The following is a 17878-nucleotide window of genomic DNA, read 5'->3' as shown; positions in this document are numbered from 1 at the left end:
TGCAATTGGTTTATAAAAATAGGGTTATTATGCTACACATAGTTTTTTGTAACTTGCTTTCTTTTCTCTTGCCAAGATATAATGGACATTATTCCAGACCAGTACCTGAAGTTCTATTTCGTTCTTTCTAACTTTTGCAAGAATTCTAGTGCATACAATATAAAAGGTATTCAGCCATAACCCCCTCTTGAAGGAAATTTAGGCAGTTTTCGAGTCTTAGTGTAATATGCTTGGCAGCAATGAACATATATTTTGGGCACATGTGTGGCTATTTCTGAAGAATAGATTCCTAAGAGGGGAATCGCTGGGTCAGAGTTTGTGCAGTTAAAATTTTTATAGATACTGCTAAATTGCGCTCCTTAAAAAGTAGTACCAATTTAGATTTCCAGAACTCTGTGAAAGTGTCCATTTTCCCACGCTCTTACCACTTTTTTATGCCAGTCTGGAGGGGGCTGATGCCATTGGGTTTTGGGGAAGAGGGTTGGTTTGTTTAACTTTATTTATTTTTTGGCTGCACTGGTTCTTCATTGCTGTGAGCAGGCTTTCTCTAGTTGCGAAGCACAGGCTCTAGGGCACGTGGGCTTTGGTAGCTGTGGCACACGAGCTTAGTTGCTCTGTGGCACATAGAATCTTCCTGGGCCAGGGATTGAACTTGTGTCTCCTGCATTGGCAGGGGATTCGTAACCACTGAACCACCAGGGAAGTCCTGATGCCATTGTTTTCATGTGCCTATCTGTAATTGTGAAGGAGGCTGAACATCTTTTCATAACTTTACTTTTCATTTTTATTTCTTCTTGTGTGAAGCAAATGCAAATATCCTTCACCCATTTTTAATGGGGCTTTTTGCCACTAATTTATTTTCTTACTAATTTACAGGACCCCTTTTCATGCTAAAATTTTAATTCTTTAATACATATAAGGTAATATTTTCCAGTGGTCTACTGCATGCCTTTTAGCTAAATTCTCAGTATCTTTGGTCACAGGATGTTTTACATTATTATACAGTCAAACATGGGGCTTCCCTGGTTGCTCAGCCGTAAAGAATCTGCCTGCAATGCAGGTGACTCAGGAGATGTGGATTCAATCCCTGGGTCGGGAAGATCCCCTGGAGAAAATGGCAACCCAGTATTCTTGCCTGGAAAATCCCAAGGACAGAGGAGCCTGGTGGGCTGCAGTCCATAGGGCCACAGAGTCAGACATGACTAAAGCCGCTGAACACATAGTCAAACATAATGTTCTTTCATGAATTTTGACCCTCATGTCTTAGCTCCTACTGGCTGGACCTTATTAAAAACATTCTTCTAGGGCTTCCCAGGTGGTTCAGTGAGTGGTAAAGAATCCACCTGCCAATGCAGAAGACATGGGTTTGGTCCCTGATCTGGGAAGATCCCACATGCTGCAGAGCAACTAAGCCTAAAGCACCACAGCTAGAGAGTAGCCCCCACTCACCACAACTTGAGAAAAGCCCATGCAGCGAGCAACAAAGACTCAGCACAGAGAAAAAAAAATTATAAAAAATAATCTTCACATTCTATTTTAATACGTCTACAGTTTTATAGAAGAAGAAGTTTTTTATAGTGGCTGGGTCACATGCTTGGATTACTGTGATATTGGATGGTTTGCCCTGGAAACTAACAGAGATCAATCTTTAAATTTTGAGATGGCACCCAAGTACTGCAATTTGGTACTTGGTACTTGCAGAGTTCCAAAGAATAGCAAGGACTGATAAGAAGGCCTTCCTAAGTGATCAATGCAAAGAAATAGAGGAAAACAATAGAATGGGAAAGACTAGCACTAAGCACTGGAGAAGGCAGTGGCACCCCACTCCAGTACTCTTGCCTGGAAAATCCCATGGATGGAGGAGCCTGGTAGGCTGCAGTCCACGGGGTCGCTAAGGGTCGGACATGACTAAGTGACTTCACTTTCACTTTTCACTTTCCTGCATTGGAGAAGGAAATGGCAACCCACTCCAGTGTTCTTGCCTAGAGAATCCCAGGGACAGGGGAGCCTGGTGGGCTGCCGTCTATGGGGTCGCACAGTCGGACACGACTGAAGTGACTTAGCAGTATAGTTTTTTATAACATTTAATCCATTCATCTTTAATCTATCTGGAGTGTTTGTATGTGTGCATATGGTGTGAGGTAGGGATCTAATTTTATTTCCTTCTAAATGGAGAGCCAATTGTCCCAACAATCAGTTGTGATGTCCCTTTGCCAAATGTAACTCTCTGACTTTCTAAACACCCTTGTTGTGATCAGCACACGGCAAAACTCTGTAAATGCTGATTTGCGGGAGCAACCAAAATAATAGCTCAGTGAGACCAGCATATTCTATCACGCAGCAAAGCACAGGTCTCAGAATTTAGAACTAGCAGTGAATACAAGGGGCTCCCAATATAAGAGAATACTTGTGGCTTTGGTTTTTATTGTTTTCAAACCGGCTTTATCTCCCTGCAGAAAATCTCCACACTTTAAGTGTACAAGTCGATTATTTGACAGGCGTGCCCACTTGTGTAGCAAACACCTCAATCAACATACAGAGCATTTTCATCTTTCTAGAAACTTCCTTCATGCTCCTTTGCAGGCAACCTCCCCGCCACTTCCACCCCAGGCAACCATGATGCTAAACTGTGTGTATGTGTAGTACACTGATAACATTTTCAAAGAAATAAATAACCTCGCTGCAGCGCGAGTCTGTTGGCTGAGGAAGAAGGCCAACTTCCCCTCCGGGAAAGGACTACCCTCTTGAGACTGACAAATACCTCCCCGGACCTGTTTGGTTAAGAAGGGGGCAGGGGTTACCCAGGCTAGGTATCCCCCACTCAAGAAGGCAAGTTTGTTCTCACAGATTTTTCCAAGTCCAGAAATTAAATCTGCCAAATTTTTACTTAATATTTTAGATCGATGGATCTTTTTAAACTTAATCCAAATGATTTCTTTTAAAAGAAAACACAGCATCCTGTGTTAAATGACCAGGGTCACATGCCATAATTAATGAAAAGTTATTCATTAGACTAATATTAAACCTGATCTCCCTTGGGACTTTCCTGGTGGTCCAGTTAAGAATTCTCCTGCCAATGCAAGGGACATGGGTTTGATCCCTAGTCTGGGAGGATCCCGTGTGCCATGAGGCAACTGAACCTTGTGCTCTAGAACATGCGAGCTACAACTACTGATCCCACACACCACAACTACTAAGCCCTCATGCCCAGAGCCTGTGATCCACAAGAGAAGCCACTGCCGAGAGAAGGCCATGTACTGCAATGAAGAGAAGCCCCCATTCACCACAACTAGAGAAAGCCCACGTGAAGCAACCAAGACCCAGTGCAGCCAAAGACAAATATAAAAAATAAATTCATTTCCCTGTGCCATCTAAAATTCCATTCCAATTGCCTCTTATGGAGAGCGCTGCAGACAGAGAATAGAGAAGTGAGCTGCAGAGGAAGAATCCAGATCTTGAGGATGGAGGCTGGTGGTCTGGGGGGCAGGAGAGTGGCTGGCGGGGTGGACACGTGGCGGGGGGGACAAGCCAGCCTCCGCGTGTTTCAGGACCTAAGGGCTCCACTTGCACTGAAACAGTGGAATTGCTTTAGGAAAAGACCTGAGTCCACATACCCACTTCCTGCAAGCCTGCGACAGTTTCTTAGCTCACAGGTTCTGAGACCTTCCATCCATAAAGGGAAACATGTATTTTCGGGACCACTCAAGGAGAAAATACCTTTGGAATCAGACAGACTGGGATCCATTTGTACTTATTAATAGTTACGTGTCCTTGGAGAAGAGAATCATCTTTCAGAGCCTCAATTTTCCCACCTGTAAAATGGGCATAATAATAGTACCTTATTCAGGTGGCTCTAGTGGTAAAGAACCCACCCGTCAATGCAGAAGATATGAGACACGGGTTCGATCTTTGAGCCAGGAAGATCCCCTGGAGGAACGCGCAGCAACCCACTTCAGTATTCTTGCCTAGAGAATCCTCAAGACAGAGGAGCCTGGCAGGCCATAGTCCATGGGGTTGCAAAGAGTCAGACATGACTGAACGACTAACACTTTCATATTGTAAGGACCAAATCTGGTGGGATTTGCAAAGCACACCGCTTGGCACAGAGCAGACTCTCTATCAGTGAGAAGCAGTTATTCTATATCCCCCCCAAGGATCTTGGAGGATGCAAACCACTGATATTATCAGCCTTTGCCTGAGTGATGAAGTGGTTAATGAAATCAGTCCTTCCTGAAAGAAGCGGCTCTGGGAGTCACCAGTTTTATTAATGAATTGCTCGCTAAAGTTCTTCCTGTTTTGCTGACAGGCGCAATTAACTGCCTGCAGGCTGGTGGCCCTAACTAAATGATAAACAATTTGAGGGTTGGCCTGGAGGCAGGATATGAGTGTGTGGGAGCCCAGGCCTCAGGAGTGGGGGTTGTAGCACCTGCTTCAAAATCACCACAGCCAAAGCCTCTTCCCAGGTCTGGCTCCCTCTGGGCGTGGAGGCCTGGGGCCTGCGAGGGCTGGGGAGCTGCCTCTAGTCCCTGAGGCCCAGCAGCAGGGGATGTCGGTGAGTGGGAATTACTTTCTGCACTGACAGCTGCATCAGGCCCCGGGTGATTATCTCAGGGAATCCTCCCAGCCCTGTCGCGTTGGTGTTGCCACTCTCCTCGTGCACAGATGAGGAGCCCTGAGGCTCAGAGAGGTCCGACAGTAGGCGGTCAGGGCACTCAGCGCTGCCTTTCCCCTGTGGTGGGGCTGGGTGGAGGCCCTAGAGTCCACACACTAGGAGGGACAGTCACACTTTTGCCTGACGGTCAGGTCACGTGGGGCCTTGGAGACTTATCTGTGCTGTCTCTGGTCCCATTTCACTGATGTGAGACTGAGGCCCAGAGAGGGACAGGGACTGGCTTGAACTAGAGTCAGAAGCCAGAGCCTAGATGTCCTGCCCCAGCTCAGGGAAGACAAGACTGAGTAGGGCCCTGTGCCTGCCTGGGGCCCCCCAGCCAGAGAGCTGATGTGAATTCTCACCCGTCAGTTGTCCGTCCCTTCCCCCACCGCCCAACCCCGACCCATGGGAAGCTATTACCCAAGTCGGTGTCTGGGTAACACCTTTCTAAGTGCTACAAGTGGTAGATGCGGCTGGTTTGAGGCTGCAAGTTCTCAAGCTTCTGGGTTCCTGGAAGGCAGCTCTCATGACCCACTGTACATCCTCCCAGCCCGCTTGGATCCTTGAATCACCTCAGCAATTGCAACCCCCCAAAATCTCCCAGAACAAACCATGGAGCTTTGTCCGAACACCCTTCGCTGGTCAGATAGAGCTGGAGGCAGAGGGATGACTGGTCTTTCCTCCTGGTTTGCCAATCGGGAAACCAAAGCCCGGAGAGGGAACAGACCAGGCCACAGTCACACAGCCAGTCCGAAGGAGCAGAGATGTGGCTGGGACCCTGAGCGGGCCTCTCCAGGTTAAGGAGATGGTGGCCTGCTGGGCTGCTTTGTGGAATCCCTGCCCTCTCTGGGCCTCAGTTTCTCATCTCTAAACTGAAGGGTGGCAAGAGATTAAAAGAGCAAATGCTACAGTAATATTGTGTTTATTATTAAGTTGACCTGGAGAGGTGCATGAGACCTCATCCCATTTTAAAAAGATTTTATAGAGCCTCTTATGTTGCAGGCACTCTCTCAAGGGCATTGCAATTATTGGCTAGTCAGTTCTCCTATCAACTCTATAAGCTGGTTACTATTATGCCCATCCCATATTGCAGATCTGTTGGTTCAGGCCAGGAGAGGTTTGGCAGCTTCCTGGGTTGCATAACTCGTATGGTAGGGAGCTGCGACTTCTGCCCAGTCAGCCGTGTCATCAGGCACAGCACTGCGCTCATTTCACCAGCCATCCACGGAGGAGGCAGGAGGTCCTTACAGTGGCAGTCTGGGGACAAGTGGGCAGAGGTGAGGTCACTGAGAGATGTGCCAGGAACAGAGGAGTCAGGCTCCACTTTCCTGCCTCCATGAGGCATCTGATCTTTTGCTGAGTTCTGCCGGCTGTATCTGACTCACTTCTGCTCACTCCGTCTCAGAGGATGCTAGCACCCTGGCCATGGTACACTACAGTGCAGACAAGAGGTAGGCTGGATGCGTGCAGACACTGACATCCTTATAGAGAGAAGATTTTTTCTGATGCGACCCAACACAAAACGTCCCCTCAGACCCTCCAACACAGTAGATCTGAAACTGATCTTGAGACTTTTGTTTTCAGCAGTGGCAGACTTCTTTTTACCTCTGAACACAGTTTAAAATGTTGAATTAAAAAAAAAATTAATTGAAGAGCTAGAAAGATCGCGGGGAAGCAGCAGGCTAAATCTGAGGAGAAAATATCACCCCAGAGAGGTAAACAACACGACAGAAGCACCAAAGCCACTTCCGTACAAAAGGTATTGACAGATACCACCCACTTGGGCTTCAGTCTGGGGGCCTTCAGAGCGAGCAGGACAAAAGTAAAGGCCGAAGACCAGTCCAGGGAGGGGAGACGTAAAGCAGACCCTTCCCATGTAGGTTGCAACCCCCTCCTCGAGAAAAAGGTAAACCAGAACTGAATCACGCCCCTCCCCTTGGCCCCAGAAAGCAACTTGGGATAGAGCAGAGCAGAAGCAAGGGGAGGGGCCCATTCTGAGAACGAGAGCTGTAGACTGGCGGGCACACGCTTGTCACCCCGGGCACAAAGACAGGGGCAGACCAGGGGCCTCAAGCTGTGAATTCGACTGATGTTTTTCCGTCTGTAAGCGTCCCAACTGCCTATCAGAGACAAATAGAAGAAGGGCAAGGTGGTTGGGAAGGGATGGAGTGGGAGGCTGGGGTTGCAGATGTAAGCTATTAAATACAGAATGGAAAAACGACAAGGTCCTGCTGTATAGTGCAGAGAACTGTATTCAAGACCCTTTGATAAACCATGATGGAGAAGAGTTTTTAGAAAGGATGTTTACATATGTATAACTGGACCACTTTGCTGTACATCAGAGATTAACACAACGCTGTAAATCAACTATGATAGGGCCCTCATGAGGTCTCACTGATAAGACGGCTCATTACGTCAACCTCGCAAACAAAGAATAAAAGCACAGTGATCCTCTTGACTGACCAAACCGCCCAGATGACATGCTGTTTTCTCACTGGTGCCTATCTTCTCAAAGCTGCGAGATCACCAGATTCCAGACATCCGGCTCCGTGACCATCCCTTCAGAGAGTTTTTCATTATTGGCTATAAGAAGGACCCACCCTGTCAGAAAGGGAGGATGCTTGGTCTCCTTAAGAGCCAGTCACCCTCTCTTTTCCCTCTAATAAATTTCCCTTTTCTTGCCTGACTGCCCAGCTAGCTCTGTTTTTCTCTGCACTCATCTTACAAACTAAATTTTTTTTAATATTAATAATTTAAAAAAGAAAGAAATACAAGGCTGGAGGGGAACACATCCATTCCTTGAGGGAAGTTCCACAATAATTTTTCGAAGCCAATGGCCATAACCAGGTCAAAGATGACAAACTACACAAAGACAAGGGGGAGTGTAAGTCAGAATCAGCAGCAACAGATCCGTGGTTACTGCAAATATTTTAATGATCAGAAAAGAGGATTAGAGAACTATTTTTTACTATATTCTACAAAAATGATCAACAAGCTGAAAATAGCTTCAGGGAATAGTAAACTATAGAAAGTGGCATAGCACATTTTTGAAAGAGCCAAAGGAAACTTCTAGAAACTTGAAGATGGATCAGAAGAAATTATTGAGAATGTACTCCATAAAGACAAAAAGATGGAGGATACTGATAAGATGGTAAGAAACACGGAGGATATAGTGAGAGAAAAATCTAATGTCATCAGAATCCCAAGGAGAGAGGAGAAAATATTTAAAGAGATGGTGGATGAATATCTTGAGTATTTTTTCAGAACTGATGCAAGGCACAAGCGGCCCAGCCACAGATACAAATGGCCCAGAAAATCTCAAACAGAACAAATACAAAAAATTGATATTTAAGAAATAGAAAAATAAGGAGAAAATATTAAAACCTAGCCAGAGAGAAAAAACCATTTACTTTCAAAGCAATGGTGATTAGACTTACAAATCATTCTCAACAGCAATGATGGAAACCATAGAAAAGTGGAATGAATGAAATCCTTAATGTAATGAAGCAGAATGACTGCCGACCTAGACTCTAGACTCAGCTAAAATATCTTTCAGAATGAAGGCCAAATAAAGACATTTTCTTTCAAACAAAAACTGAGAGTTCATCACCAGCAAACCCTCACTAAAGAAAAATTTTAAACATGTACTTGAGGCAGAAGGAAAATTATCTAGATGGGAGGGTAGAGGGTATAAAAAAAAGAATAGGGACTAAAGAAAGTGGCTAAAAGAATACAGACAAAGGACATCCCTGGTGGTCCAGTGGTTGAGAGGCTGGCTGCCAATACTAGGATCGTGGGTTCGACCCCTGGTCCAGGAAGATCCTACATGCTGCAGGGCAACTAAGCCCATTCAGCACAACTACTGAAGCCCGTGTGCCCTAGAGCCTGTGCTCCGCAGCAAGAGAAGCCGCTGCAATGAGAATCCCGCACACCACAGCTAGAGAAGAGCCCCCCCTCGCCTCACCAGAGAAAGCCCACAGCTACGAAGACCTAGTGCAGCCATAAATAAATAAATAAAATATGGACAAATGTATAAAACGTCATATGGAATAGTAATCATAGAGTCTAATGGAATCTAAAATGAAATGAAAATACCAGACAATCTAACATAAATTGGGAGTGGGAAACACATAGTATCAAAATGTTATAGTATCAGTGGGGTATCGGGGTGAATGATAAAGGTTCGATTAATGTCAGGCTTTAATAAATTAAGTGTGCATGTTACACTATCTAGGGTAAACACTAAAACAAGGATCAGGACACTGTTCCGTGGATCAGATCCAGCCTGCTTTTGGTATGGCCTGCCAAATAAGAATGGTTTCCACATATGAAAAGGGCTATAAAAATCTAATCAGAGAAGAATCTATGGCAGACTATCAGTGGCACACAAAGCCTGAAATATTTACCATCAGGCTTTTTACAGAAAAAAGTTACCAGCTCCTGCACTGAAGGAATAGAAAAAGAGTATATCATTTCAAACTTAACAACAGAGTAAATGATATGAGTTAAATGACAAAACATATACAGACAATTCTTTCAAGGCGAGAAAGAAAAGAAAAAAATAGGATGAGTGAGATAAGTACCACAAAGTAAGATAGTAGATTTAATTCTGAATGTTTACAGTAGATGTACATTACATTTAATTTGCCTATACACAGTCAAATTTGCTGGCATATTGAGTGCAGCACTTTCACAGCATCATCTTTCAGGATCCGAAACAGCTCAACTGGAATTCCGAAGATCATGGCATCCGGTCCCATCACTTCATGGGAAATAGATGGGGAAAGAGTGGAAACAGTGTCAGACTTTATTTTTCTGGGCTCCAAAATCACTGCAGATGGTGACTGCAGCCATGAAATTAAAAGATGCTTACTCCTTGGAAGAAAAGTTATGACCAACCAAGATAGTATATTGAAAAGCAGAGACATTACTTTGCCGACTAAGGTCCATCTAGTCAAGGCTATAGTTTTTCCTGTGGTCATGTATGGATGTGAGAGTTGGACTGTGAAGAAGGCTGAGCGCTGAAGAATTGATGCTTTTGAACTGTGGTGTTGGAGAAGACTCTTGAGGGTCCCTTGGACTGCAAGGAGATCCAACCAGTCCATTCTGAAGGAGATCAACCCTGGGTGTTCTTTGGAAGGAATGATGCTAAAGCTGAAATTCCAGTACTTTGGCCACCTCGTGTGAAGAGTTGACTCATTGGAAAAGACTCTGATGCTGGGAGGGATTGGGGGCAGGAGGAGAAGGGGACGACAGAGGATGAGATGGCTGGATGGCATCACTGACTCGATGGACATGAGTCTGAGTGAACTCCAGGAGATAGTGATGGACAGGGAGGCCTGGCGTGCTGCGATTCATGAGGTCACAAAGAGTCGGACACGACTGAGCGACTGAACTGAACTGATACATAGTCATTTTTTATAAATGGACTAAATGCTCCAGTTAAAAGGCAAAGATTTCAGACTGGACGGGGAGAAATTTATGTTGTTTAAAAATGAATGAACACATCTAAAACATAAGAATAGAGAATATTTTAAGGCAATAAAATAAAAATACTAGTTTTCAAAAAGCTAGTATAACTTTATTTGTAAAAGACAAAGTAGACTTTAAGGCAAAAATGCATTACTAGAGGTGAAGATAATAACAAAACTTGATTTCACTGACTCAATGAACATGAGTTTGAGCAAAGCCCAGGAAATAGTGAAGGACAGGGAAGCTTGGCATGCTGCAGGACATGACTTCAGTTCAGTTCAGTCGCTCAGTTGTGTCCGACTCTTTGTGACCCCATGAACTGCAGCACGCCAGGGGTCCCTCTCCATCACCAACTCCTGGAGTTCACTCAGACTCATGCCCATCGAGTAGGTGATGCCATCCAGCCATCTCATCCTCTGTCCTCCCCTTCTCCTCCTGCCCCTAATCCCTCCCAGCATCACAGTCTTTCCAATGAGTCAACTCTTTGCATGAGGTGGCCAAAGTATTGGAGTTTCAGCTTCAGCATCATTCCTTCCAAAGAACACCCAGGGTTGATCTTCATAATGGACTGGTTGGATCTCCTTGCAGTCCAAGGGACTCTCACGAGTCTCCTCCAACACCACAGTTCAAAAGCATCAATTCTTCAGCGCTCAGCTTTCTTCACAGTCTCTCACATCCATACGTGACCACTGGAAAAACCATTGCCTTGGCTAGACGGACATTTGTTAGCAAAGTAATGTCTGCTTTTGAATGTGCTATCTAGGTTGGTCATAACTTTTCTTCCAAGGAGTAAGCGTCTTTTAATTTCATGGCTGCAGTCACCATCTGCAGTGATTTTAGAGACCCCCAAAAATAAAGTCTGACACTGTTTCCACTGTTTCCCCATCTATTTCCCAAGAAATGATGGGACCAGATGCCGTGATCTTTGTTTTCTGAATGTTGAGCTTTAAGCCAACTTTTTCATTCTCCTCTTTCACCTTCATCAAGAGGCTTTTTAGTTCCTCTTCATTTTCTGCTATATGGGTGGTGTTATCTGCATATCTGAGGTTATTGATATTTCTCCCAGCAATCTTGATTCCAGCTTGTACTTCTTCCAGCCCAGCGTTTCTCATGATGTATTCTGCATTTAAGTTAAATAAGCAGGGTGACAATATACAGCTTTGATGTACTCCTTTTCCTATTTGGAACCAGTGTGTTGTTCCATGTCCAGTTCTAACTGCTGCTTCCTGACCTGCATATAGGTTTCTCAAGAGGCAGGTCAGGTGGTCTGGTATTCCCATCTCTTTCAGAATTTTCCCCAGTTTATTGTGATCCATTCAGGACATGTCTTAGCGACTGAATAACAACAAAAGTTCTAATGATCATTGCAAAGTATGAAAAAGAGATGTTTGACAAAATTCAATATCCATTCATGTTTTTTTTAAAAAAAAAAACTTAGGAACCTAGAAATATAAGGAACTTCCTAAATCTGATAAAGGGTACATACTGAAAAAAAACTTAGAGCAAATATTATACTTCACGGTGAAACTGTCAAAAAGTTTCCCTTTGAGTTTGGTAGCAAGATAAGGAAGCTTGCTATTACTATGCCAGTTCTATATTGCTCTGTCAAGACCTAGCCTGTGCAATAAGAAAAGGAAGTGAGATAAGACAGACAAGCATCAAAAAAAATAAAAATAAAAAACCTCACCATTCATAGATGTGATGATGAGTATATTTTAAAAAATTGAAAAACTATTTTAAAAAATTGACAATCTATTAGAATTAACAAGAGGGGTCAGTAAGTTTGCAGGATACAAAAAACAATGTTAAAACATCATTGTGTAATACTATATGCTGCTAAGTCGCTTCAGTCATGTCCGACTCTGTGTGACCCCATAGACGGCAGCCCACCAGGCTCCCCCGTCCCTGGGATTCTCCAGGCAAGAACACTGGAGTGGGTTGCCATTTCCTTCTCCAATGCATGAAAGTGAAAAGTGAAAGTGAAGTCGCTTAGTCGTGTCTGACCCTCAGCAACCTCATGGACTGTAGCCTTCCAGGCTCCTCTGTCCATGGGATTTTCCAGGCAAGAGTGCTGGAGTGGGGTGCCATTGCCTTATCTGGTAATACTATATAGTAGCCACAATTAGAAAATAAAATTTTAAAAAGTCACAGTAACAGGTTCTGTTCATTATATGATGGTCCAAAATGATTCTGGCTTCCTGCTATCATGCCTTTATGAAATCCCCTTCTCTTGTGTGGGCTGCACTTAGTAACTTCAGTTCAGTCACTCAGTCGTGTCCAACTCTTAGTGACCCCATGGACTACAGCATTCCAGGCTCTCCTGTCCTTCACCATCTCCTGGAATTTGCTCAGAATTATGTCCATTGAGTCAGTGTGCCATCCAACCATCTCATCTCTGTCATCCCCTTCTCCTCCTGCCTTCAATTTTCCCCAACATCAGGGTCTTTTCAAATGAGTCAGCTCTTCGCATCAGGTGGCCAAAGTATTGGAGCTTCAGCTTCAGCATCAGTCCTTCCAATGAGTATTCAGGGTTGATTTTTTTTTTTTAAGATCGACTGGTTTGATCTCCTTGCAGTCCAAGGGACTCTCGAGAGTCTTCTCCAACACCACAGTTCAAAAGCATCAATTCTTCGGTGCTCATGTTTCTTTATGATCTATATTCTAATGAATAGAACATAGCAGAAATCATGACATGTCATTTCTGACATTAGGTTATTAAAAGGCTGCGGCTCCCATCTTGGGTGTCCTCTCTGCCTCTCAAATTACTTCCCTCAAGAGGAAGCCAGCTGTCATGTCATGAGGCAGCCCTACTGGTCCCCTTCACAAGTCAAGCCGAGGTAGGAGGAAGATTGGCCCCAGGCTGGGCAGCTGCAGTTGGTCTCCTGCTGACATTTCAAAACGGGATACCAGTGGGAGGATTGGGTCTTGAACTGGAGGCATTCTTGTGGATTTCCCAGCCTGACGCATGCACAGAAAAGGCCTTCAGTCTAGGGGAAGGATGAAAGGATGAAGAAGACACCTGCTGGAATCCATCTGGCTGAGAGATGCATGGCCACACCAGGACCAAATATGGAGATGATTGACTAGGAAAACAAAACAAATGGAAACTGCCTCCATATAAGCCACCTAAGCTGCCTCTATTGGGCCCCTCACCTTGAGGCTGCCTCTGTGCCTTTGCACACCTGTATTGTTACTTCTTCCACACAAACAATGCTTTTCACTTTTTCACGATATTGGTCTCTTTGCTGAATTCTTTCTTCAAAGAAGACAAGAACCAAGCCTCTTCCATCAGCTTTTCATCATGGGAATCAAAGCCTTTAGATAAGACCACAGCCCTAGTACATGGACTTGTAATATGACTTTGCAATTTCAATCCTAGGTATACACTCAAAAGAACTGAAAATGTATATTCACACAAAAACTTTGAGTACCCATAGCAGCATTGTTAATAATGCAAAATATTTACCAACAGATTAAAAAATAAATAAAAGTGTGGCATGTCCACACAATGACATATTATTCACCAATGAAAAGGAACACATGCTACAACATGGAAAAACCTTGAAAATGTACTAGGTGAAAGAAACCAGTTATAAAGGCCACTTATTGCATAAGTCCATTCTATGAAATGTGCTGAATCGGCAAAGTTATACAGACAGAAAGTAGATCAATGGTTGCTTGATGCTGGAAGCTTGGGTGAAACGGAAATGAGGTGATGGGTATGAGGTTTCTTTCTTGGGGTAATGAACATATTCTAAAATTGACTGTGGTGATGGCTGCACAGTTCTGCACAACCAGATCTTATGGAAAAAACCCAAATGAACTTTTGGGCCCACCCAATACTAGAAACCATTGAAATTGTACACTAATAAAAGTAAGTCCACAGCCCTAGCCATCAACTCGACTGCAACCTCATAAAAGACCTTAAGGCAGAGCCACCAGCTAGGTGTATAATCCACAAAAACTGGAGATGATTAATGTTTGAGGTTTTGCCACCGAGTTTGGGGATAATTTGTTACATGTTAATAGATAACTAATATAACCACCACCATTTGCAACACTTCAAAAATAGATCATGTGGCTAGACATAAATCTAACCAGAAATGCACACAGTTCAGATACAGTTCTAAAACTTAATTGGGACATGCAGAAATAGACCAGAGCACTCACCAACAGTTCCACACATATGCGGCTGCCTGATTTACAACAGAGCTGGTATTTCTGAGCATCAGGGAAAGGCTGGAGTTTATATGAATGGTGTTCAGACAGCTGGGTTTCCACAGGAGGAAAAAACAAAAACAAAATTCAGCCCTAACACATACAAGCCACGAAAATCAAGTGCAGGTAAATTTAAAGACCCGACAGTGAAAAGCTGCAAACTTCTTGGCAATGATTTAGAAAGATACCTTCCTGACTTTGAACCAGGGAAAAATTTAACACAAAAAGCACTGGCCATCAAATAAATATTTAATCACCTAGAACATAATAAGCTGAAGAATCTCTGTTCATAAAAAGACGATGGGTGGGGTGGGGGGTTGGGGCTTCCCTGGTGGCTTAGTGATAAGAAATCCACCTGCCAATGCAGGAGACACAGGTTTGATCCCTGATCCCATATGCCTGGAGCAACTAAGCCCATGTGCCACAACTACGGAGTCCGAGCTCTAAAGCCCAGGAACCGTAACAAGGTCACCGCCATGAGAGCCCTCTGCACCACAACTAGAGCACGCCCCCTCTGCAGCTAGAGGAAAGCCCGTGCAGCAGTGGAGACCAGCACGGCCAAAAATAACTATTTTTTTTTAAAAGACTGTAGGGGAAAAAAGTGAATAAGATCACCGAGTGGGAGAATATAATGGCAATCATTTAACCGACAAAGAAGTCATATCCAGAATATATAAATATCCCCTAAAAATCAATAAGAACAACAGGAGAAGGGAGACTGAGACAAGGGCTTGGGTGTCCAGAAGATGATGCTCAAGGCAGGAGTGAGGGGTAGAGAGAGTGAGACAGGGCAGGTGGACATCCCAGTACCAGGATGTTATCAAGGTCACTGCTGTAGGCGGTGGGACCTCCGGGACTCCTGAGACAGTCGAGAGCGGTCTCTGTGAAGGTCAGGAGCTGGGGCGCCCGTCCATCAGCTATCATGCCCCCATTACAGTCTTTTCCACAGTGTTGGAAAAGACCCTGGATAGAAGATTGACAGACAGGGTCTCTAGCAGTGGGAGCTTCGTACCCTGCACAATGGCCAAAATTAGAGGGATGCTGGCACCAGGGCCATATGTTACAAGCAACCCAATAGAAAATAGGCAAAAGATTTAAACAGATGCTTTTAAAAGGGGAGGGACGAATCCAACCAGCCAATAAATATATGAAGAGATGCTCTACCTCATTAAATTGCGTTGGAAATGCAACTTACAGTAACAATGAGATACCACTACACACCCAGCAGATTAAGCAAGGGCTTCCCAGGTGGTGCCAGTGGTAAAAAAAAAAAAAAAAAAAAAAAAAACCACCTGCCAGTGCAAGAGACTTAAGAGACGCAGGTTCAATCCCTGGATCAGGAAGATCCCCTGGAAGAGGGCATGGCAACCCACTCCAGGTTTCATGCCTAGAGAATCTCATGGACAGAGGAGCCTAGGGGGCTAGAATCCATAAATAGGATCACAAGGAGTCGGACACAACTGAAGCGACTTAGCAGGCACGCACGTGTGGCACCAGAGAGCCACGGGGATACTCATCCGAGCAGAGTGGAACTGAAAATTTGCTCAACCACTTCAGAAAAATGGCATAGTCTAGTAAAGTTGAAGACGCAGATGACCTGTAGCCCTGAAATTCCACCCCTAGATACATAGCTTGGAGCAACACAAACATTAATACGCACCTCTATCTACATACAAGAACACTCATCGCTTACAATACCTCAGCCTGCAAACATCCCAAACATCCGTCCACAGGAGAAAGGGTTGCCCCGTGCTGGAATAGCATACAGCAATGAACTTGAATAAAACTTGTTTACATCCAACAACACAGATGAATCCCACAAATTTAATGGTAAGGTGAAGAAACGTGGATTTTGTTTATATAAACTTCCAAAATAAGAAAAAGCAAAACTATGTTGTTCAGAGATGCAGATACAGGTGGTAAAACTGTCAGTACTAGTAAGGAAGTGATGCCTCTAGACATCAGGATGTTTTCCTGCCCTGTGCAGGAAGGTATGGGGTGGAGAAAGGAGGATGGAGGTTTCAGGGGGCGGAGATGGGGAGTTACGCGGCGATTTGCTCTATAATTTTGGCTAAATTGTGTATATCCTGTGAACTCTCTATAGTTTACAATTTATTGATGTTCACCAATAAAGGATTACATCAACAAAACTGACACACACACACCACCTGTTCTCCCTCTGTGAGTCCCCCGCCGCAGTTACAGACAGGCCACCCCACCATTCAGGACTCACCATCAGACTTGATGACTCCCGCCCACCTGGTGGCCAGGCAAGCTTTCCATCCTATGGTTCCCCCTCCCGGCGCCCCTCTGAGCCTCGCCCCTCCCTCATTCCTGCCGTCAGCACAACTCTGGATGCATTTCAGGCCCACCCAAGGACAACCAGAGACGGCTATGCCTCCCTGGATGACCCTCCAACCTGCCTCCACCCACTGCCAGTGGCCCTTTGGAAACACCACTCAGATGGAGGACTCACCTGGTCAAAGAGCTTCAATGCCTCCCTACTGCCCAAGCTCCACGATGGGGCCCTTACCCCTCTGGTTTCTCTCTTGCCTCCCCTATCTTCCCCCCCAAGCCCACGTGTCTGCACTCTCTCTCTCTCTTCCTTTTACCCCCAAATCTCCCCCTTTCCCCTCTGCTACTCTATTCAGCTAGAAGCCGTCTCTCATAAGAAACCTTCCTGCTGGACTTCTCTGGTGCCTCAGTGGTTAAAACCCACCTGCCAATGCAGGGGACACGGGTTCGGTTCCTATTCTGAGAAGATTCCACACGCCACAGAGCAACTAAGCCCATGGGCCACAACTACTGAAGCCTGTGCTCTGCAGCAAAGAATAGCCCCTGCTCACTGCAACCAAAGAAAGCCCACATGCAGCAACAAAGACCCAGGGCGACCAAAAGTAAAAATAAATTATAAAAAGAAGACTTCCTGCCACCTGGGTTACACTCCTCACCCTCCTCTAACAGCCCACCGAAGGAAGCAGCCCAGCCCACAGGCTCCAGGATCTGGGTTGGTTTGTGCTTCTGCAGCCTGGGTTCCTGGGGTGATAGAGTGAAGCCAGGACCCGCCTGAGATGAGAAGCTCCTATTGCTGGAGAGGAAGGTCTGGGATGTCTTTTAATAGGTAACTTCTCATCAAAGCAGCCCAGCAAACCCTGGGGAGGAGCAGGGAGCCAGCTGACTATGAGACCCCATGGGCTCCAATGCAAGGTCATCAAAGTAGTGACTACGAGGCTGAAGTTGAACCCGACGCCCTTTCCCCATTTTCCTTCCAGGAGCAACATAAGCCTCTCATTTTTGTTTAATTCATAGGCCTTCTCCACCAATGTCAATCCCCATGCAGAAGGTGGGAAAACCTTGGAGTCTAATGTGATATAAAAATTAATAATGAAGTGTGACATTTTTGCTACCCCAATTTTGTCCGCACACATCATCTTGTTACCATTGCCTGGTATAACCCTGGTCCCACCAGATGGTGAGCCTGGGGGAGAAGGGTGGTGCCGGTGGCAGCTGGGCCTCCTCCCTGCATGGGGAGCCCCA

General features: G+C 45.0%; 1 long non-coding RNA gene across 1 annotated transcript in view; it reads right to left on the bottom strand.

Annotated features, from left to right (window-relative positions):
* The window catches only part of LOC138419796 (uncharacterized), a 30996-nt gene extending 14099 nt beyond the window's left edge, over nucleotides 1-16897 (bottom strand). The window contains exons 1-2 of the long non-coding RNA XR_011249069.1: nucleotides 16818-16897; nucleotides 14294-14392 (exon numbers count right to left, since the gene is read on the bottom strand). This is a non-coding gene — a long non-coding RNA (uncharacterized lncRNA). The remainder of the gene's footprint in view (nucleotides 1-14293; nucleotides 14393-16817) is intronic.
* Nucleotides 16898-17878: the final 981 nt, after the last annotated feature.

Source organism: Ovis canadensis, chromosome 14, assembly GCF_042477335.2.
Source record: "Ovis canadensis isolate MfBH-ARS-UI-01 breed Bighorn chromosome 14, ARS-UI_OviCan_v2, whole genome shotgun sequence".
Lineage (NCBI taxonomy): Eukaryota > Metazoa > Chordata > Mammalia > Artiodactyla > Bovidae > Ovis > Ovis canadensis.
This window is presented reverse-complemented; position numbering and strand designations above follow the sequence as displayed.